We start from the raw sequence: 23,424 nt of genomic DNA, 5'->3' as shown, positions 1-23,424 counted from the left end.
CTGTTGTGTTATTAAAGGGACAGTTCACACAGAAGTGAAGATTCAGACATCATTTACTCACCCTTGACTCGCTCCAAGCCTGTCTAAGTATATTAAACACAAAAGAAGATGTTTTGAAGAATGTTGTAAACCGGTCACTACTGAGTTCCACAGTAGGAAAAATAAATAACATGTAAGTCAATGTTTAGAGGTTATCAAGACTAGATAATGGGCTTTTATAGAGGAGATGTGTCCTGTTGGCCTCAGATGAAAAGGAGAACCTGTAATTACAGCACTGCAGTAATAATAGCGCTGTGTTCTGCTCTGCTAGTCTAGACACCTACTGAGTGCCCTTGGTATAAAGTCTGTTTGCTCATATCATTCTCTAATGAAGACTCTTGTGCTGAAATCATCATGAATCATTTGACTGACAGAAATGTCCATCTTATGAACGTTCTCCTGATCTCTGTGGATGTGGACTTCACTCCTGCTGTCATTTCTGCATCTAAACTGAGGAAAATCCTAATTTTATTAATCAAGCACCATCGAATAATCAATGAACTGTAGAGTATTTCAGTAATATTCTGTTTCTAAATGATCTAGGTCAACATTGTTTTCCAGAAGTAGACTTTAAGCGTTGACTTACAGCACATATGTAAATGTTGCTTGTGTAACATTTAATATCCACTCATGGCTGTGATGCTCTATAATTGAGATACAATTGGCACAGGTACCCATATAATATTGCTATTATTCCCAATAATTTGTATTGCTAACAATAATGCAATCATTTCTCCTGTATACACCGATAGCTCATCACTGATCCTTTTCTCTACTCATATTGGAAACTCAGGAACTGTAAAGGCCACTCCAATCAAGGCCACTCTATCTGCAGCATCAGTATATATTTGAACATCACTGTAATAATCAGTCAAATTTGTCTGTACATTATACTGAGAGTGGATTTTCTGATCGATGTCCGCTTCAGGATGGAGTAACACATGTCTGTTTTAAATGAATTTATGATTATTAATAAATTTGAATGTTTAAGGGTCTAGATTATATGATACATTACAGTTGTCAGCTTGTACTAGTTCCTTACACTGATCTAATGTTCTCAACCTTCCTCTTCACAAATATTGTCTGATTTATGAATTCTGACAACACTTTCAGCCAGGATTTAATCTCCTCATCCCTCACAGCTGTTTTCCCGTCATCCCTCAACACTGGATATCCAGATGCTCTCTTTATCCCACTCAGTGTCTTTATTATTCCCCAATTTTAACTAATTTCTGTTTCCCTCCTCCTGTATTACAGAACTACCTCCACTATTCATTCATCAAGCTCAACTTTATTTATATAGCACCTTAAAACAACATGAATGTTGACCAAAGTGCTTCCCAAACATGGCTTAATAATACACAATTAGAGAGACAGGACAATATATGCTACAATAACATGTAAAAGCTAAAAATAAATGTAAAAAAAAATCTGCTTAGTAGATGAGTCCTAAAAGAAGAAGAAAAACTAATCTCTATCAATAGGCTAAAGAGAAGAGGAAGGTCTTGACTGATTTTTTTAAAAGAAATGCAGATGAAGCTTTCATTTCTAAAGGTGAATGGTTTTGGAGCATAAACTGAGAAGGCTCTGTCTCCTTTTGTTTTCAAGCAGGATTTAGGAACAGTTAGCAAGAGCTGAGCAGAAGACCTGAGGGATCTTTGAGGAGAACACAAAAAAATCAGATAAATAGACAGGGGCAAGTCAGGGAAAATATATATACAGGCCTGGGCAAACCGGGCATTTTTTGTCTTTTTATACCTCTCCTACAAATATAAATGAAATTCTGAAACTGTAATTCGTTTTCATTATTTTAAATGCTTTATTTGTAGATTTGACTGTTTCACCACATTCATTTGTTCACCATGGTAAAGTCATTTCTCCTTATGCCCCTCCTTCATATTAGTCTGATTTGCTGCACACAAACAGAGCACTGCAAGCATCAATTATTCACCTTGTCATCATCTTCATCAATATACTTCAGTATTTTTCATCTCTTGCTCACTGATATAGCTGAATGTCTCCTATTCAGCTGTCTCAAAACACCATATTTCTGTTCCTCTTATGTTTTCATCATAAACACAATCTAAGGGTGTAGGACAGTGTTCCCTGCATCTCCCCAAACATTTTCTCCTCCCTAATCTTTCTAATTTTCTGTTCAGTGCTGACTATTTGATTGAAGTGTGCAATGTGCACAACTATGGTTATCGGTTCATAATAAAGTTGAAAAACATATAAAGTTTTTTTCTAACTCTCACAACCTGGTACTGGGCTGTGACCCCTGATCTACACTACAAACAGTTACAGTTTAAATCTTCAGGTGTTAAAGGGTTTCATTTTCAGTAACTTGATATGTATTCAAGAGTTCACCCTTAGCTGATGATTGATCATAAAGCGTGTTTGGCATGCGGTCCCGGGAGAGAGCCCTGGGCTCATAAGATACTCGAGCCCGGGGCTTCCTCCCCGTTAGCAGAGTTTGAGCTCGAAGACGAAGATAACTGAGGTAAGAAACTCTGGTTATTTATAGTGAGTTAGGAATCATCTGATTGGTGAATCATGTGTTAACTAATGCAGTCGTGAACAATCATAAGCATGTGATCCTCTTGAAAGTAGTTTATACATAAACTTCACGTAAATGAACAGTCAAACTACGAGAACAAGCTGCCGTTTTGAATATACTCGTTTGTGTGGACATGGTCTCAGTGTTGAGGACTCTGCTTTCCATTGTGAAGCTTCATGTGAGTGCTGAGGCTTCTTTTAAGTTTAAAGTCCTTTCCACACTCACTGCATCTAAAACGATCTCCTGAGTGAGTCTTCATGTGTTGCTTAATGGAGTCTTTGCATGTGAGACTCTTTCCACACTGATCACATGTGAACACTATGGTTCCAGTGTGATCATTCATGTGGTTCTTAATGCTAGCTTTGGTTGTGAAGCTCTTTCCACACTGAGAACATGCAAACCGCTTCTCTCCGGTGTGAGTACTCTTGTGGTTATTGAGTGCGCTATTACATGTGAAACTTTTACCACACTCAGTACATGTGTAAGGTTTCTCTCCAGTGTGAATCCTCATGTGGATGATAAGGCTTTGTTTTTGAGCAAAACTTTTCCCACACTGTGTGCAAGTGAATATTCTCTCTCCAGTGTGAGTTCTCATGTGGACTTCAAGGGTGCCATTTTGCTTAAAACTCTTTCCACACTGAGAGCAAGAGAAAGGCCTCTCTCCAGTGTGAATTCTCATGTGGAATGTGGGGTTTCCTGTATTACGGAAGCTTTTCCCACACTGTTGGCATGTGTACGGCTTCTCTCCAGTGTGAATTCTCATGTGGGCTTTAAAGTCATTGCTTTTAGCAAAACTCTTTCCACACTGTTCACAGCTGTAAGGTTTCTCCCCAGTGTGAACTCTCATGTGAACATAAAGGTTTGGCTTTTGACTGAAACTCTTCCCACACTGTTTACAGCTGAAAGGCTTCTCTCCAGTGTGAGTCTCATGTGGACTTGAAGGCTATGTTTTCGGCTGAAATGGTTTTCACATTGATGACAAGTGAAATTACACCCAGATTTGGATTTCCGAGGTCTTCCTCGTGATGATGTCTTTTCAGTCAGTGTGGGTTTTTCATCAGTCGTTATGTCTTGGTGTTTCTCTTCCATTTCATTCCGTTGGTGAGTCTCTTCTTTCAGCACCATCAGGTCTGAAAGTCAAAAAGTTGACTTTAGTATGAAGGCACAAAGCGATAAGCATGAAATAGATGTTTCAACCAGATATTAAAATGACTTCACCATTTACTCTCCCTCATGTGGTTTTAAACATCCGCTGTTTGAAACATATGCGGGATAAGTTGGTGGTTCATTCCACTGTGGCAACCCCTGATGAATAAAGGGACTAAGCTGAAGGAAAATGAATGAACTTATGCAAATGCTTAATGCCACGTTTGCGGTAAACTGGAGCTATGAGGAGATGGCAAGATGACATACTTCGCTACTTGTTTTTATTTATTAGTACTTTTGTCTTCGTTTTCTTGCATTTATGCATGTCCCGAGGCTTAGCCGTACGTGGTGACATTTTATTTACCCGACAAGATGCAGAAATGTCATCTAAATAGGTGACCTGCTGTTTGTCCAATCAGAGACAGTGACATCGTAAATATACAAATAATAATGTTAACCTGGGGTTTGCCAATGTGAACCGTCTGTTAATAAACACCCAGGATTATTTTTTAACTCCAGGTGTAGCCTGAGCAGTGTGGAACGTGATTACAGATAACCCAGGATTCTATTTATCCAGTGTTAGAATGACCCAGTGTTAAACATTTGAAGTGTGAAAAGCCCTAAGAATACTCCACATCAGCTCTCAGGATAACCAGAGCACAATGACAAACAGCGACAATTGTCAATCATGACATAGCAGTGACCTGATCTCATATGCTATTGTTTTAGAACTTCAGTTGCCTATTGGAGAAATGACCAGGAATAATAAACAGCAGAACACGGCCACACTACTTGCTCAACAAACGTGTTCATGACTACATACAAAGAAAAATCATAAAATTAGAAAACATGACTTTGCAACATCAAGCAGCATTAGACATGTGCCAGTATAAGATTCTGACGTATGATAACCTTGAATAAAAATATCATGATTTCCCAGTACTGTGATTACTGCTCTAAAATATATTCTTTTTAATTGTCTGGGTAAAAAACAAAACACTTTTTCCCCTTTGAACACAAAATATTTTCGTTTGAGAAACTTTTAAAGTATGTTGGAGCAGTAAACATGTCAGGGTAAATCATTGAAATGAATCATTGACTTCTGCTGTCTTCATTTGTTTCATAAACACAGATTTCTTTACAATTTAAAACGGCATATTTGGATATCTTTTCTGCTGGAGATACTGTTGTCCTAAAAAACTTAAACAAAACATAAAAAACCCTAACATATACTGTAGGGACGGTACAGCAGAAAATTTTGGCTGTTTTAAAACCTTGACTTTTTCAAACCATGATATAACTTGAAAACGGTTATCGTCCCATGCCTAAGCAGCATAACACTGTATTTAGGATCTAAAAATTAATTCTTTCGCTGTTTTTACGGTTAATTATTTTAAATTGATTCATGTTTTTATTCAAGATAGACTTTGTGTAGTAAGGATATAACTGCCTGAATGTAGATTATACCGGTTTTTAACCAGTTTTAATAAGGACAGCTGAGACTACACTCAGCCTCGGATAAGAAACAGATTATTCTTTAAGTGTGTGTGTTCTATTTGATTGTGGATCCATTTCACAGGTCTGGAGTCAGCTCTAAACAGTCTAGTGGATGTCTGACGTTTATGCTTGAGATATTGTTCAGAATTGTACGCACGCACCCCACGTGGAAATTTTCCTAGACTATCTGTGTTTTATCCAATCAGGTTAGAACACCTATATGCGTGACGCAGTTAATGACCTTATGTGAGAGTAAAATTGTTATTGATTTGTGATTGTAAGCAGAGCGGCCTAGGAACTCATGGCGAGTGTTGAAGCTGGCTTCTGCTGATGAAACTGCAAACTATCTTCAGTAAACTTTATTTATTTATTTATTTAAATCTCTGACTCAGGCTCTTCTTCATCTGACAGACTGGTCTTTCTTTGGGTTAAAACTGTATACCATCCCTACAAGTGTCCATTTCATTCAGCACATTTAAAATTGGGGGCATCCACGTTTTTGGACAAACTTTAAACCAGGGTTACTGCAGGTTTCACCAAATTAAATGTAAGACTTTTTGAGACATTTTTAAGACCATTATGACTGAAATTTTAGATTCATAAAGGCTAAAGGCTTAGGCATTTTTAAAATGGCCCAGATGGAAAAGATTTTTAAATATTATAATTTAAAACATTTATTAATACAATAATAAATAATAATAAATGAATAAAAAAAAAACTATATTTTAGATATTTCTTAGCAAAAGATTTCAAATAGTGTAAAAGCAAGCTAGCTTTACTTGTATCCATACACCTTTTCCAACATAATCTTTCTTTATAATAATTATAAACAAATGAACAAATGTTTTAAAAGATTTAATAACTATAATAAACTAAATTATGCACAACAATCTGTCCAGGTCGTTGTCCTCAGCAGTAAATAGATGGAGCATGTTTAAACAAATGTTATTGTAAGGAAAATAATTAAACTATTATGATAAATAGAATTAAAATGACCTTTTTGAATAAAAAGTTGAAAGTTTTATTGAGATGGATTGTTGGTGTTTGTATGGGTTTTGGACAAATTGGGTAGCAAAACATGAACAAAGGAAAATAAAGACTTGTTTAAAGATCTACAACACAATATTTCAGTTCATTTAGGACTTTAAGGCCTAAAATTTAGATTTTGGAATTTAAGACATTTTAAGACCCCGCAGAAACCCTGTTTAAACACAATAGTCCTGGTAATTAGTTATTATAATAATGATGTAATTCTAACTCAGATACTATCTGTCAGAACTAGTAACAACTACTAGAAACAAGTTTAAACCCATAAAGAATTTGATGAAAAAAAGGGAATTGTGATCAATGTGTCATGTGCAAATGGAAAGAACTAAGCCAACAATATCACTGTAATAGCAGATATCTTCTATGAGAATACTGTAGGCCAAATATCGTCAGCTCAGTTAAACATTTTTTATTATTATTTGTTTTAATTTATTTCATATAGCGCCAGTGTTCAAGGACGCATTACAAACAGTAGGAGAACAAGAAAAGCAATAACATTAAGAAGGTGAAGAAAATGGGAGACTAATAATACATAAAACAAATGACAAAAGACACGAGAACAAGTAACAAGAAAGAAACTGATTCCTGTCTTTCAATGAGTGCTTATGTGCATTTAGGAGAACTAGGCAGCACACTCAGGGCTGCAAGATGGATTTAATTTAGTATTCTTATTATTAAAATATATCTGAATGAGGATCAAATGACTGAGTTGGTCTTTGAGAATGAAAATCAACCTGTTTGTTCCTGCAGATCTTCCTGTTTGACTCTGAATGTTTCTTCAATCTTCAGGTCTTCACTCTCCACTTTAATAAACACCATCTTTATAACTGTGGAGATCAGTCGCTTCAGCAGGAGTTTTTCTCTGTGTTTGGACACTTTATCCTGTTTAAAATGAACAAAACAATGAACAGAAACTAAATAACTTCTCTTCAACACTTGCTTCTACAGTTTCTTTTAATGATAACAAAAATAATTCAGGTAAAGGTTTCATTAAAACACATATTACACACTTCTTTGTTACTTTATTCAAACAATAGCCCTCGGTTACTGAGAATAAAATAGTACTACGTTGTATAAAGGGTTAAATAATATTTCCAACATCGGGAACTTAATTTAGCATTGGATAAAAACTTGAAACTTTATTAGATCGAGTTATATCTGTAAACGCTTTAAAACAAACCTTTCTCCACGTAAATCCCAGCGCTGAAGCGGCGCCGCGTGATGACGTCACACACCACGCCAAAATAAAAGTCTTTTTTGTTTAGCTTTTTTGCCACTTACTGTTGCAGTCATGACTTATTGATACATTTCTCCCATGTTTTTCACTTTACACTATATCTTCTCTCTCTCTCTCTCTCTCTCTCATATATAATACAGAGAAAACACAGAAATAAATAAAAATAAAAATATAGATTAATAATAAAATTAAAATTAAAAAAGATGAATAAGAATAAAAGTAGATAACTAAAAATAAAAAGATGAATAAAAATAAAAATAGGTTAATAAAAATAAAAAGATTAATAAAAAATATATAAATAAAAATATAATAATAATAAAAAATAGATTAGATCTCTCTTTCTCTCTCACACACACTTCAGTATTTAAAGTTGATCAAACCTTTAATCTAGACATTTTAAAACAATTTTGAGAAACTTTTTTAATCCAGTTCATGATGACTTGCATGTCTACAACACATTACTCCCTATTAATATCTGAGTCTAAATCTCATCTTCATAATTATGACCTCTTCTTGTCTATTTCTACAACTATAGGCCTATATAGGGTTCCTTTTTTTCACATGAATTGTCGTCTCTTATCATCTGTGCTCCATGTTTCCTGCCATTCTTTAGCAATATCTTCAGTAATAATATTTAATTTACCTTTACTTACAGAAGCATTAAAGGGGTAGTTCACATACAAATTACAATTCTGTCATTTACTCATCCTCTATTTGTTCCAAACCTGTTTGAGTTTCTTCTGCTTAATGCAAATGAAGAGAATACAGGAGCAAAAACAGCCACTATATGGTTCAACAGTTCCTATTTTTAATCTACTTTTTTCAACATTTTCTTGCACACAAAATATTCCTGGAACTCGATTACAATTGAACCACTAAAGTCACATGAACTGTTTTGACAATGTTTTTGGTTCCTTTTCTGGACTTTGAGCATCTCGGGACTCTTGTTGTCTATGACAGACGAGGGAGCTCTCTGATTTCATCTAAAGTGTCTTCATTTGCATTCTGAAGATGAGCAAAGTTCTCAGGGGATTGAAACAACAGGTAGAGGGACAATCGTTCTCGAGTGCCTAGTGTACACTATAGCGCACGCCTCCCACCACTGCTTATATACAGCCACATCACACTGCTTTTATTTATTTATTTTTTTAATGCAATAACAACAGGTCATTATAACAAATAGAAATACAAAAACTGATAGAAGGCCACATCGCACTGCTACCCGTGTGATATTACTCATTTATGCATTCATTTTCTTTACAGCTTAGTCCCTTTATTAATCAGGGATCGCCATAGTGGAATGAACCGCCAACTTATACAGCACATGCTTTACGCAGCGGATGCCCTTCCAGCTGCAAACCATTACTGGGAAACATGCATACACACTCATTCACACACACCGCATGCATACCGCATGTCTATGGACTTGGGGGAAGCCAGAGCACCAGGAGGAAACTCACACGAACATGGGGAGAACATGGAAACTCCCCACTGCAAAGGTAAAACTTTGTTTTTTGCATTAGCTCGATCATGCTCTCTGCCCCCTCTCGCCTTGCTCTTGGACAATGCAGTCGGGTCTCAAAGAACTTTTCATGCAACCTCTTAAAGTTTAGAAACCGCCAAAACTTCTGCAAACTGACTGTCTATCACCCCGGTAACCCACGACAACTTCCACTCACAAGTAAGTGAATCCCAAGGACGTCACTGAAGCTGAGTCACCAACCAATCAGAAACGATGTGTTGCGTCAGGCCAGTCGACGAAGGAAACTCAAACAAATGTTGTCTCTTGCTGATCTGGTGCAAATTGATCTTAAGCAGTTAAAGAGAAGCCAAACTTCTGCTTTTGTGGTTTCTCAGGTGTGATTCTAAGATCTAGAAATAAGAGCTAAAATTTATTTGGGATGATTGTCAACTCATTTTGCACAAGTAGCAGAATTGAGAACCACTGCTGTGAGGAAGTCAAAATAACAAACTATCATACTCAACATGAATTGCCTTCCTAAAGTTACTTCTCTACTTCAGTATATCCCTGTAAATATTTCTTTACAATATTTAAAACAGTTTGATGATTTAGTCAATTAATTTCTCTGGAACAATAAGCACCCTTGGTTGCATAGGAGTACATCGCAACAGCCAGTTGATAAAAAAAGGTTGGGGCTTCCTGAGCATTTATTTCATTACTATGCCTTCAGTCTGAGACATCTCGTGCACTGTTCCATCCCTCCTGAGAGAGCTCCATCTTGGTTTATGGTTGAACAAGCCATCCTACTTCCCCTTCTACCACTCCATTGTCTATCCATCCATCCATTTATTCTTTTTTATTTTGTAAATGTGTTATTTTTGAGGCTGATTTAAAAAAATTTATATTTTTTTTCTGCCAGAATTTTAGGTGTAGGCTAGAACTGTCTCAGTTCTCAGAACTGTCTCATAACAGTGTCCTTTTGGCTTCATAGGACATGGACCTTCAGCATGCAGTGGGACGGTTTGCTGCTGATTGTGACATTGCAGGGAAAGACCCAGCACCTCTAAATCAGAAACCATGGTGCTTGACTGGAAAAAGTTGACCATCTGCAGTTTAAAAGAGAGTCCTTACCCCAAATGGAGTTCAAGTATCTACATTTTTTTTTCATGAGGAATGGAATGTGAGATTAAAAGATGGATCAGTGCAGTGGCAGCAGTAATGCAGATGATGTTATTGTCTGTTGTGGTGAAGGAGCTGAGATGAAAGGCAATGTTCCCAATTTACAACTCAATCTAGGTTCCTACTCTCACCTATGGTCATGACTGAAAGGACAAGATCTCGGATACAACCGGACACATTTTACAAAGTGTTATGACCCGCTCGTTTGAGTCGCAACATGAAAGAGAGATGAACCAACAAAATAGCCTGAATGCAAATTATTTATTATAAAATGTAACTCATAGAACAATCAATCAAAGCAACCAACAAATGTCTAGGGATAATAATGAAGATAAAGAACTTAGGATATAATCACAACAACGCTTAAACTACATGATACAAGTAATGCTAAACAAAACCATAAGGTTAAAGAGTCAATGAGATGGCAGGTCTTGACATGAGGACTCCTGAGTAGCCACAGCGTCCTGGGGTAGCTAGCACAACAACTTTTATATACCTATTGAGGAGTAATGCAGGCATCCAATCAGGATTTACCACATACTCCAATCTGGAGTCTAGGGATCATCACAGTGTATTAATATTGTAAAACTTAATACCTGTCGCTCTGCCTAAATCACAAAATATTCATCGAGTTTGTATTCTACTCAAAAAAGTAAATGTAGCAAACTAGAAAGAATCTTGAACCTAAAAGTAAAGAAACTTCACTAATAAAACATGCAACACAGGGCAATTGAATGAGCTTTCTAAACTTGAGGCCCTGGTACATTGCAAACTAACCATCCTGGAGCTCCACCTTGTCTGATGTCCGGTGTGTTCTCCACTGTGAATCGCATGGTGCAGTTTAAATTTTGGAGCTGTAATAAAAGTCTTCTCACACTCAAGCACATGTACTCTTTCACACCAGTGTGGATCTTCATGTGTTCATTAAGGTTTGCTGATCGGTTGAAACTCTTCCCACACTGAGTTCATGTGAATGGTTTCTCTCCAGTGTAGATCTTCATGTGTTTATTAAGGTCTGGTGAGTTGCTAAAACTGATCCCACAAAGAAGCTGCGTTCACACTAGAGTTTGAGCATGCAAAATTCTGTTGTACGGTGCTGCAAAAAGGGGCGGGATTAAACAAGATGATTAGACATTAAAAAAGTGAGCGATTGGTCCATATTTTACATTTCTGTCCAGAGAGGTCATGTTTTGATCTACGATTGGTCTTATACAGTCAAGTGATGCAATTTCAGAGTTCACCAAGCTTGAACTTTGCAACGCAGTGACCTGCAAAACTTGACGCACGAACTTGTGTTTTTCAGTCTGACGCATTTGCGTGCGTATGAATGGAAGTCTATGAGGAGAAAAGTCCAGTGTGACCGTGGCTCAAGTGCAAGTGAATGGTTTCTTTCCAGTGTGGATTCTCATGTGTTGATTAAGGTGTGATGATTGACTGAAACTCTTCCCACACTGAGTGCATGTGAATGGTTTCTCTCCAGTGTGGCTCATCATGTGTAGATTAAAGTTTGATGATTGGCTGAAACTCTTCCCACACTGAGTGCATGTGAATGGTTTCTCTCCAGTGTGGATCCTCATGTGTCTATTAAGGTGTGATAAGCAGTTAAAACTCCTCCCACACTGAGTGCATGTGAATGGTTTCTCTCCAGTGTGGATCCTCGTGTGGTGATTAAGGGATGATGATTTGCTAAAAGTCTTCCCACACTGAGTGCATGCGAATGGTTTCTCTCCAGTGTGGCTCATCATGTGTAGATTAAAGTTTGATGATTTGCTAAAAGTCTTCCCACACTGAGTGCATATGAATGGCTTCTCTCCAGTGTGGATCCTCATGTGGTGATTAAGGTGTGATGAGCAGCTGAAACTCTTCCCACACTGAGTGCATGTGAATGGTTTCTCTCCAGTGTGGATCCTCATGTGGTGATAACGGGATGATGAATGGCTGAAACTCTTCCCACACTGAGTGCATGTGAATGGTTTCTCTCCTGTGTGAATCCTCATGTGGTCTTTAAGGGATGATGAAAGGCTGAAACTCTTCCCACACTGAGTGCATGTGAATGGTTTCTCTCCAGTGTGGATCCTCATGTGGTCATTAAGGGATGATGATTGGCTGAAACTCTTCCCACACTGAGTGCATGTGAATGGTTTCTCTCCAGTGTGGATCATCATGTGAATCTTAAGATAGCCTTTTCGTCCAAAACTCTTTCCACACTGAGTGCAGGTGCACGTGAAACGATTCTTGCCTCTCCTTTTCAAAATACCGACAGTCTGTAAATTAGTTTTTTCCTCAATTTTGACATGATGTTCCTCCTCTTTACTCCCCTTATTCTCTTCAATTAGGTCTGAAATAAAAAAAAAAACATTAGTTTTCAATAAGCCTCAAAAACTCTCATCAAAAGCTGAAAACTGAAAAGACACTGGAAACGTTGGCTACACACACTGTAATTTTGATGCACATTAAATGTAAAAAATCAGATCATATTTTGTTTGGTCCATTTATGTGTACACATTTAAGCAGATTCAGTTCAATTAATCTTAATTTACATTGTAAAAGCACTAGATAAATAGTGTCACAGCCGCTTAACATAGAAGTTACAGTGAATAGAAACAGTGTCAAACCAGTTTTCAGAGTTTCTTACATAATGATAGGACACAGATTTGAAAGCTGTAAATGGCCTATTTTTATTCGTATATATTCATAATTACAACAAAATGTTTTTTCTAAATTTTGTAAAGCAGACAGGGAATACTTGTTTATTCTGTGCCTGACTGGTAAACACATCAGAAAAAAAGGTCTGGGGTAACAGCTGAACAAACAGCTGAATATTTGCTTAGCAGACATTAGACATACCTGTACAGCATCTGCATAAAACTTTGTGTTTCAGCAAACGGACTGATATTTGGGAACATCTTATTTTGACATATTCTGGGAACATGCTTTAAAAAAAATGTAAAAAAAAACAAAAACAATACACTGGGCAAATTTACTCCCTTTTCATTATATTCATGGCTGTTTTTTCTCCATTGGCCTCTGTTATAACAAAATTTTTTTGATTGCAAAGCCATGACAGCATATAATCATGCATTTATGATTGTTGTTGTTTTCTGTGACGATAATCAACATTGTTAATTTGGTCTCCACCCATGGGACAGGGAAAAGGAAACTGGCTGAGAGTATAAAGGAAGAGGAGGAGAGTTGAAGAGGGCAGCATTATGTGGTGTGCAGAGGAAAGAGAAGTTGACTGAACTGTAGCAGTGCGGGGAAATGAGTAGAGAAACCAGGTCGAGAAGAACAGTGTAAACTGGTTGTGAGAAACAAAAAGCGAAAGTATGCATCGAAGCAACAGAGCAAAGAGCGCTGTCTTGTTACTGAAGTGCTCATGACGTCTGTGAACGAGTGCGTCACCAAAGACTTCAGTGCAGTGTGTTCTGAACAAAATCAACTTACCGATTTATCTCGCTGGAATGAAGTCAGCTGCCGAAAGCCTTTATCCCGCAGTCGACAGTGTCAGAGTTTCCTTTTAGGCACCCGAGGCTGCTACTCACCGGCTGGGTTCGTCGACGCCCTCAACCTTCACATCCACACCTCCACGTTCGCCATTCCCCTCTCATTTCCCTTGACCCATCCGCTCCGTCAGTAAGAAGCAAAAGTTTTTGTTCCCCTTCATAAAGAAACTTCAACATGCGTCTGGAAACCAGACTATGGGAGTTTGTCAGATGACCTATCACTTCTGAAGATAAGAAAACGGGCCAATGAAATGCCAATTGAATCGGCGGAGCTTGGCTCCACAGCTGATCCTGATGAGCGAATCAATGCTATATCAGTCTGCTGCTGGAGTCAGCTCACTAGAATTGTTGCTTCAGACCCGATCACGAGACTGAAGACACGCTATCTGCCAACCTGATTTCAAGTTTACTCACCAGTGCAGGGGAAGACTCGACAGTGGCGGACGATCTGGGATTTCCTGTCCCCTGAGCTGGTGTGCACAAAAGAGCAGTTTCCATTTTAAGAGGCAGATTCCCTAAGAGAGCCACACAGTCATTCAACACATCTTTTTCAAGACGCTATTCTGAATGTGCATTTCTGGATGTGGTGGTTCCTATCTCCAGATGATGGGCACGGGTATCACATGAGAGGTCTGGGGGTCCAGCATATTGATGCGGTGCCCGCGGACAGCTCATGCTCTCACTGTGAGGGTGTGGCTGTTGCACAGCTGAAATCGTGGCTTCAGCCACCCCCGTTGCTCCCCGTGAAAGCGTGGACCTCCCACTTCTCCACAGCAAGCCCAATCCAAGCTTCGGATGGTTGTGCAGTTCATCCACCAGGATGCCCGCGCCTCCACTTGATGACACCGGAGATCAAAGGTCCATCACGACATCGGAGGGCGAGCTGTTATTCTTAGATGACAGACCGGGCTCGCTTCCATCCTTCGGGGTGCAATGCGCGGTTACGGTTCTCGAATCGGACATAATGGCTGCGCTTCCTGGGCTGTTTCGGCAGTGCAGCTGGAGATGGCTTGTCCCCCAGTCTCACTGCCGGACCAACTAGAGAGTGTAACGTGTGGGCTGATGTAAGATGAATCTTCCAGCCCCCCTCCCCTTCTTCCCAGGGGCGCACACGCTGGCATAGAGGGTGTTTTTTTCTCCACCCCGTCCACGTGTGCTTCTGACTTTACCTCCCTTGATGGCGAGGCGGCCAGTGGGTTTGAATCAATTTTCTCAGGTGGTGGGCGTCGCCACCTGGAGGGGTAAGTTCTGACCCCCATCTAAGGCAGGTGGGTTATCCGTGTCTCTCACAAGGTTATAATAGTTTTGGATTTATCATTAGTTTTAGTTTGTATTTCGTTTTGACTTCAAGTTTTAGTTAGTTTTTGAGGCAGATTTACTAGTTTTTATTAGTTTCTATATTTTGAAATGATTTAGTTTTAGTTTAGTTCTTATTAGTTTCAGTATTAGCTTTTGTTTTTTTCTAAATAAGGATATTTGTTAGGTGCAAGTTTCGAAATCAATAGAATTAATATTGTATAATATATACTCAGCCATGCATTTGTTGAAACATGTATTCAGAGAACACATGAACACTATAATCTACCACAACCATCTACCCATCCTTAAATTCAAATACAACAGCCCACAAGATAGCAGCCTTAAGTACAATATGTGTGCAAGGCTGCTTCTGAGGTTAGACACACAGTAGTGATGGGCAGGGCTGGATTAACCAATGGGCGTTATGGGCCCAGACCCGCACTTAGATTTTGCCTACTCTTCATCACGAGGAAGACAAGTAGGAATCATCAATCAGTGTGTGTATTATGGAGGACTCAGATTCCTAGAACTGGATTGGGGAGGTGTTATCCAAATCCAAATGTGCATTATAAGTTTGTAGATGTTATACATTAAAAATACCCTTAAATATAAATTTTTAGTACTGCTTCAGTGAACTTGAACAAATATATTAAAATCCATCAATTTCCCCTAGTTGTATTAGTATATATTTTTTTCAAAATGTGCTTTAAATGCTTTACATATATTTCTAGTCTACAAAGATTTAATTTATTTTTACTGTATATCATTTATTTTAAAAATGTGGGCAATACATTATATAGATTATTTTATTTACCAAATATTATATTAATCTTATTTTTTAATTCAACTATAGGGGTGCAGCTAAGTAGGGGGCCTACAAGACATTGTCCCCAGGGGCCTCTGAATTATTAATCCGGGCCTAGTGATGGGAAGTTCAGATTTTTAAAGCGGATGTTAGGACTCAACATTGTGTAGTTAGCAATAGAAACTTCAGTCAGTTAAAAAAAAAATCACCATGATCTGAAAAATGTCTTACAGTAAAGTTTTGCAACCCAACTAAAGCATGATTCACTTATTTAAATTCTATAACGATTGTTTGTTATGAAATAAACTTACGTTTTTCACCAGATCCTCTAATTTAAGTCCTCGGTTCACCCGTGCTGCTGTTGTTCACGTTTAGTTCAGTCACGGCAGGCTGTCAAATACTGTTTGTGTTCGGTTCACTGAATCTCGCATGCGCAGTATTATCGGTTCACCGCTTCTCAATGTAACGTTACTGTTCTAATAACTGAATGAGAGTATATATTGGATTATTTAGAGTCAGAGGGGGGTATTAGGCTTGTTAAAAAGTAAGTAGTTTGTGGATAAGTGCTTACTGGAAATGCGAATTGTTTCAAATGATTCAGTTCGATTTGGTGAACTAGTTCATCCGGTTCACTTAGAAGATCCGGTTAAAAAGATTTGTTTGCGATTGCGATAAAGAAGTAAAACTCATTATTGGGCACAAATGTGTTAACGTAATAATTAAAGTGTCTGTATTTAATGCTGTCACCGTGCTGCTGTCATGTCCACTCATTATTTTTGTTGCGGGAGCAACAGCGAGGATGACTGGAGGAGAACCGGCTCAATCTGGCCAATGGCAGCAGGACTACAGACTCTGAGGTGCCGTATGGGTCAAACACCTGCAGCGCAAATTATATTTACTTCTAAACGGCTTACAGTAAGATAATGTATTAAATACATTCACAAATAACAAAAATGAAGAAGGTTTTTGCTATAATTTTAGTTAGTTTCAGTTAGTTTTGTATGTATTGTACATTTTCAGTTATTTCTATTTTTTTTTTAAACTCTCGTTTTTATTTTTATTTCAGTTAACGACAATTATTTTACATTTTAGTTTTTATTTTCTCGTTTGTTTTTGTTAACTATAATAACTGGTAATAATTATAATTGGTCTCTCATGGCCAGAGCCCACAACACTGCGGGCCATGCTGCTTCTGCCCTGCACCACGGCCTCCTGGCTGTGCTGCACGGGGGCGGTTCTTCCCCAGGCTTATGCATAAGCTTCGCACAGCAATCGACTATGCTCTCATGACCTCATCTCTTGATGGGCTCGGAAAACTGCTCTCCCCATCAGACCTGTCCTCGCTGGCCATTCCTCGCCGAGTGTGCTCTTCCCGCGGCTCAAAAATGCTCCACCTTTTCCTCCCTCTGGGTGTGGAATCCCAATTGCTGCCAGCACGGGACGCACTGTCTTCCAGCTCTCAGCTTTGGTGCATTTCGCCACAGCCTTGAGGGCGCCAGAGGATGAGCTTCTTTCTCACACATCCAGCCACTCCACGGGATCCTGGGAGGAAGGTAAGAGTCAATCTCTTATTTTCACCTCTTCCTCGGGTTGCTCCACCTCTCTGGGTGAGCACTCCCCATCCCGAAGCTGCCCCTCCGTGGGTACGTCAGCGATTGTTCCAGAGATGCTGCTCATTTGGACTCTGTCAGCCTGGTAAGCGCTGCTCAGCTCGTTATGGTAGCTCACGTGGGCAGTCAGACTCAGCTATGCGTTTCAATACGCTGTTGGCCTCCCGAGTTCACGGGTGTGTATTTAAGCGATTATTCGCTATGCCACCCCCTGTCTCGCGTAAGAAGATTATCCATCCTGGCGGAGGATACAATCAAGCCAGTCTTCCAGCCGAGATGAAGAGTGGGTTTACACCCCCCTTCATCGTATCCAGAGAGCAGTGGGTTATACCAATCCTATCTGCATGGTTTGATCTGTCATCTGTTCAGGATGCCGATCGAGATGCTCATGCAGAAAAGCATCGCCCCGTGCGCCTGTCCATGGGATTGGTTGCAGCTATAGACCTGAAGGACGCTCACTCCATGTCTCATTCTCTCCCTTCTTATACTGCGACGGGGGGCCCAGCATGGTAGTAACAGTCCTCCCATTTGTGCTCACCCTGTTTCCATGCGTCGAGGAAACCCTGTGCCTCTTTGGCGCACGCGCATCTGCATTTTTGATTATTCATTGACTGTTACTATTTTTTTAGCTCTCTGAACTGATCGATTATGCACAGGGACCTGGTGCTCCGGCTCCTCAGCCTGTTCGGGTTTTGGGTCAACCGAGTACGAGCGGGCTCCCCCCGGGCAGAGCTTCTCTCATCTCGGGTTGGAGCTGGACTCGATCTGCATCATGGTTCGCTTTTAGCGCGCTGGGCTGGTGCTGCCCTGTCTGATTAAATTAAGGCTCCTCGGGCATATAACATTTTTAGCTGCTATCACGCCTCTCAATTGTTCATATGAGACCATTTCAGTGCTGGCTTAGTGATTGGGTCCCCAGATGGGCATGGCGCACAGAGAAGCACCAAGTGTATGTCACCAGTGTGTATCGAGCATGCAGCTGCAGGTTCTTAAACTGGACCCCGGTTGCATTGGCATTTCAACTGCCTGGAGCTGTTGTCATTGTTTCTCGCTCTCCGCCGGTCCCTACCGAAGCAGAAGGGGGAAACACATGTTGATTAGGACGACCAGCATGGCTGCGATAACGTACATCAACTGTTTGGGTGGTGTGCGCTACCGCAACATGTCTCAGTTCGTTTGCCATCTGCTTCTCCAGAGTCTTGCGGCTAAAAAGCTGCACGCCATTCATATCCCGTACAAGCTCTCCATGCCAGCTTACATGCTCTCAGGACCGGTATGTTTCCGGGAGAACAGAGATTCCACCCTAGTACTTTCCAGCTTTTATGGGCATGCTTTAGAGAAGCCCAGGTCATCCTGCTGTTTCTCCCGAGCGGCCCTTCGCTGGCTGCCCTCCCTGTGGGTTACGCAATATGCATTTTTCCCAGTGAGCCTGCTCGCACAGACACTGTGCAAGGTCGGGGAGATGAGGAGTGGGTCTCGCTCATTGCACCTCTCTGGCCCAACCGGACCAGAGTTTCCGGACTCACACTTCTCGTGATGGCCCTCCCTGATAAATTCCCCGGAAAAACACTTCCATTTTTCTGGAACCGGCACCCATCTGGCACCCGTGCAGTGCTCTGGAACCTCCTTGGATGGTTTCTAAGTCCACCGCGCTCTGTCTAGGTGACCTATCAGGTCAACACCATCACTCAGGACTAGAGCACCCTATTAGGCATGTTCTACAGTGGAGTCTATTGGTTATGTGGGAATTCTCTCTGAGAAAACCCCCGGACTTGCCAGATTAGTGTTGTGTTTTCTACCTTCAGGATAGCTGGAGCGCAGGCTGTCTCCCTCCACACTGAAGGTTTGGCGTGAAATCTAGCTGTGTCAAAATTAATTGTTTCTACGGTGCACCGCGATGCAGATGCGGACAATTCGGTATCGGTACAGTAATAATCATAACCAGTTATTATGTACTGACGTCATTTATCTCATATGCGCTCTGTCGCGAGGGAGGCAAGCGCGGGTATTTACAACACTCCAGGCGCCAACTACTTAAAAACGCAAAACTATGCACAAGGTGAACTCCATTTCTCTCTCTATCTCACTGTGGCCCATTTAACCTGGTGACGTGACTTTTCCTCTCGGCTGTTAAAGCTACTTCTGGATATAGGTCTGCATTCCCGTGGCTGTACCTGTGCATTGTCTTGGGACCCGACCAGATTTCATGCGGCGCGGGAATAAATTTCCGAATAAAGTGCAGGAATTCACACACATGAAAACTGAACTGAACTTAAACACTAAAAACTGAACTACACTGTTCCAATTTACTATGATCTTTTATGTGAAGCTGCTTTGACACAATCTACATTGTATAAGCGCTATACAAATAAAGGTGAATTGAAAAAAATTTAATTGAACATTTTCATCATATGATCTCTTATAACAAACCTTTTTTTATGCACATACTGAAATTTGTTCAGTAAAAGTGCTTGCGTAGTTTACGTAAGTTTATCTTTTCTTATCGAAAAAGTTTATCCTACTCTGTTATGCGCATGTTTTTTATGCCTGTATTTCAAGATTTTTTTTTGCCCATCCAAAATGCACATAAAAAAAAGGTGGCTAGAAATGTACGACTAAGCGTGAAATATTACTTTATCTTTAAAAAAGGAAAGGAGACCGACAGAAACTCAGAGTTTAGAGAATAAAACCTGCTCCTGACCAGGTTAGGTTTACAGAGTAAGTTACCACGGTAACTGACTCAGGGATAAAGTTACCTCTCTTTCAGAAACAAGTCTGACTTACCCTGCAATCTAAAGTTTGACAAACCTTCCATTTTGAAACGGAAAACCCAAAGCTTCTCTCATTTCAGGGTTAAAATACTCCGAGTTTTCACTTAACCTCCTTTCTGAAATGGGGCCTGATCTCATATGCTAGTGTTTTAGAACTTCAGTTGCCTATTGGAGAAATAACCAGGAATATTAAACGGCTACTTGCTCTACAAACAAGTGTGTTCATGACTATACATACCAAGAAAAACAAAATTAGAAAATATGACTTTGCAACAGGTGATGCGGTGGCGCAGTAGATAGATAGATAGTAGATACTTTTGCCTCACAGCAAGAAGGTCACTGGTTCGAGCCTCGGCTGGGTCAGTTGGCATGTCTGTGGGGAGTTTGCATGTTCTCCCCGCGTTCGCATGGTTTTCCTCCGGGTGCTCCGGTTTTTCCCCACAGTCCAAAGACATGCGGTACAGATGAATGGGGTAAAGCTAAATTGTCCGTAGTGTATAAGTGTGAATGAGTGTGTATGGATGATTACCAGAGATGGGTTGCAGCTGGAAGGGCATACGCTGCATAAAACATATGCTGGATAAATTGGCAATTCATTCCGCTGTGGCGACCCCAAATTAATAAAGGGACTAAGCCAAAAAGAAAATGAATGAATTAAATGACTTTGCAACATCAAGCAGCATTAGGCATAAACCAGTATAAGATTCTGACGGTATGAAAACCTTAAATAAAAATATTACGCTTTCACTGATTACTGCTCTAAAATATATTCTTTTTAAATGTCTGGGTAAAAAACAAAAACTTTTCCCCTTTGAACACAATATATATTTTGTGAGAAACTTTTAAAATATTTTGGAGCAGTAAACATGTCAGGCTGAATAATTCTAATGCATCATTGAACATCATTTCTGCATCATGTGCATCATTACTGCTGTCTTCATTAGTTTCAAAAACTCAGATTTCTTTACGATTTAAAACGGCATCTTTGGATATCTTTTTTTGCTGGACATACTGTTGTCCTGAAAAACTTAAAACAAAATGTAAAAATAAAAAAACTTACATATACCGTAGGAATGGTAAAGCAGAACATTTTGGCAGTTTTAAAACCTCGACTTTTTTCAAACCGCGGTATACCTTGTAAACTGTTATCGTCCCATGCCTAAGCAGCATAACACTGTTTTAAGGATCTAAAAATTATTTCTTTAAAAAAGTCTCAAGCAAAAACATTCCAATGGCGCCGCCTGCTGGTACATGAAGAAATGGTCAATACTGACGAACTTTACACTCAAATGTTTGCATATCATCAGCATGCTGTAATCCATTTCTTAAGCAGCAAAAGTCATTTAGACTAGTTTGTTGGCCAGTTGTAGTCAGTGCAATGCTAAACGTTATTGTTCCACTATAATTTGTTCGTTTTGTCTCACGTCATCCCACAGCAACATCATATAGTTAAGAATACTGTACAATGTATTATAATAATTAATTACTTTAGTGTCCATTTCATTCAGCATATTTAATATTGGGGGCCTCCACGCTTTCTGACATACTTTAAACCAGGGTTTCTGCAGGTTTCACCAAGTTAAATGTAAGACTTTTAAAGACATTTTAAGACCATTATGAATTAAATTTTAGACTCATTAAGGGCTAAAGGCTAAGGAATTTTTCAAATGGCCCAGATGGAAAATATTTTAATTTGCCCTTAAAAAATATATATAATTGAATACATTTAATAATACAATAATAAATTAATGGAAAAAATATATATATAAAATATATGTCTATATATTTTAGATATTTCTTAGCAAAAGATTTTAAATAGCTTTACTTGTATCTACACACTTTTTCCTAAATAAACTTTCTTTAAAAAAAAAAGCAAATGAACAAATGTTTTAAAAGTTTTAAAAACTATAATAAACTAAATCAATGCACAACAATCTGTCCAGGTCGATGTCCTCAGCAGTAAATACATGGAGCACGTTTAAACAAATGTTATTGTAAGGAAAATAATTAAACCATTATGATAAACAGAGTTAAAATGACCTTTTTGAAGAAAAACCTTTAAAGTTTTATTGAGATGGATTGTTGGTGATTGTATGGGTTTTGGCCAGATTGGGTAGCAAAACATGAACAAAGGAAAATGAAGACTTGTTTAAAAAAAGATTTAAGACCTACAACACAATATTTCAGTAAATTTAAGACTTTTTAAGGCCTAAATTTTAGATTTTGGAATTTAAGACATTTTAAGACCCCGCAGAAACCCTGTTTAAACACAATAGCCCTGGTAATTAGTTATTATAATAATGATGTAATTCTAACTCAGATACTATCTGTGAGAACTAGTAACAACTTCAAAAAACAACTTTAAACCCATAAAGAAGTTGATAAAAAAGGGAATTGTGATCAACGTGACATATGCAAATGGAAAGTACTAAGCCAACACTATCACTGTAATAGCAGATATCTTCTATGAGAATACTGTAGGTCAAATATCGTCAACTCAGTCAAACTTGTTTAAATTTTTTTTTTTAATTATTTTATATAGCGCCAGTGCTCAAGAACTCTTTACAAACAGTAGGAGAACAAGAAAAGCAATAACCTTAAGAAGGTAGAGAAAATGGGAGACTACTAAAACATAAAATAATGACAAAAGACATGAGAACAAGTAACATGAAAGAAACTCATTCCTCTTTTGATGAGTGCTTGTGTGCATTTAGGAGAACTAGGCAGCACACTCAGGGCTGCAAGATGGATTTAATTTAGTATTCTTATTATTAAAATATATCTGAATGAAAATCAACCTGTTTGTTCCTGCAGATCTTCCTGTTTGACTCTGAATGTTTCTTCAATCTTCAAATCTTCACTCTCCTCTTTAATAAACGCCATCTTTATAACAGTGTGGAGATCAGTCGCTTCAGCAGGAGTTTTTCTCTGCGTTTGGACACTTTATCCTATTTAAATAAACAAAACAATGAGCAGAAACAAAATAACTTCTCTTCAACAGTTTCTTTATAGAAGAGTAATTAACAAAAAGAAATCAGGTAAGTCTGAGCAAGAAACAATGGCCACAAATGAGCTGATTAAAACTAGCACTTCATGTATACTTAGAATGGAATGACATTATAGTATTTAATCAATTCAACCTTCAATCAAACCAAACCCTTATTACACACTTTACTGTTGCTTTATTCACACTTTATTCAGATATGTTCTTAATTGTTTTGTTTGTTTTATTTATTTTATTGTCTGCTTACAGAACGTTGTAGCACTTTTTT

The 23,424-nt window shown here is 38.8% G+C and overlaps 1 pseudogene; it reads right to left on the bottom strand.

Moving 5' to 3' along the window:
* Positions 1-1,110: 1,110 nt before the first annotated feature.
* On the bottom strand, positions 1,111-23,075 carry LOC130222697 (oocyte zinc finger protein XlCOF6-like; annotated as a pseudogene).
* Positions 23,076-23,424: the final 349 nt, after the last annotated feature.

This window comes from Danio aesculapii, chromosome 4 (assembly GCF_903798145.1).
Source record: "Danio aesculapii chromosome 4, fDanAes4.1, whole genome shotgun sequence".
NCBI lineage: Eukaryota > Metazoa > Chordata > Actinopteri > Cypriniformes > Danionidae > Danio > Danio aesculapii.
Note: the sequence above shows the minus strand (reverse complement) of the source record. Positions and strands in the feature narration are given on the sequence as shown.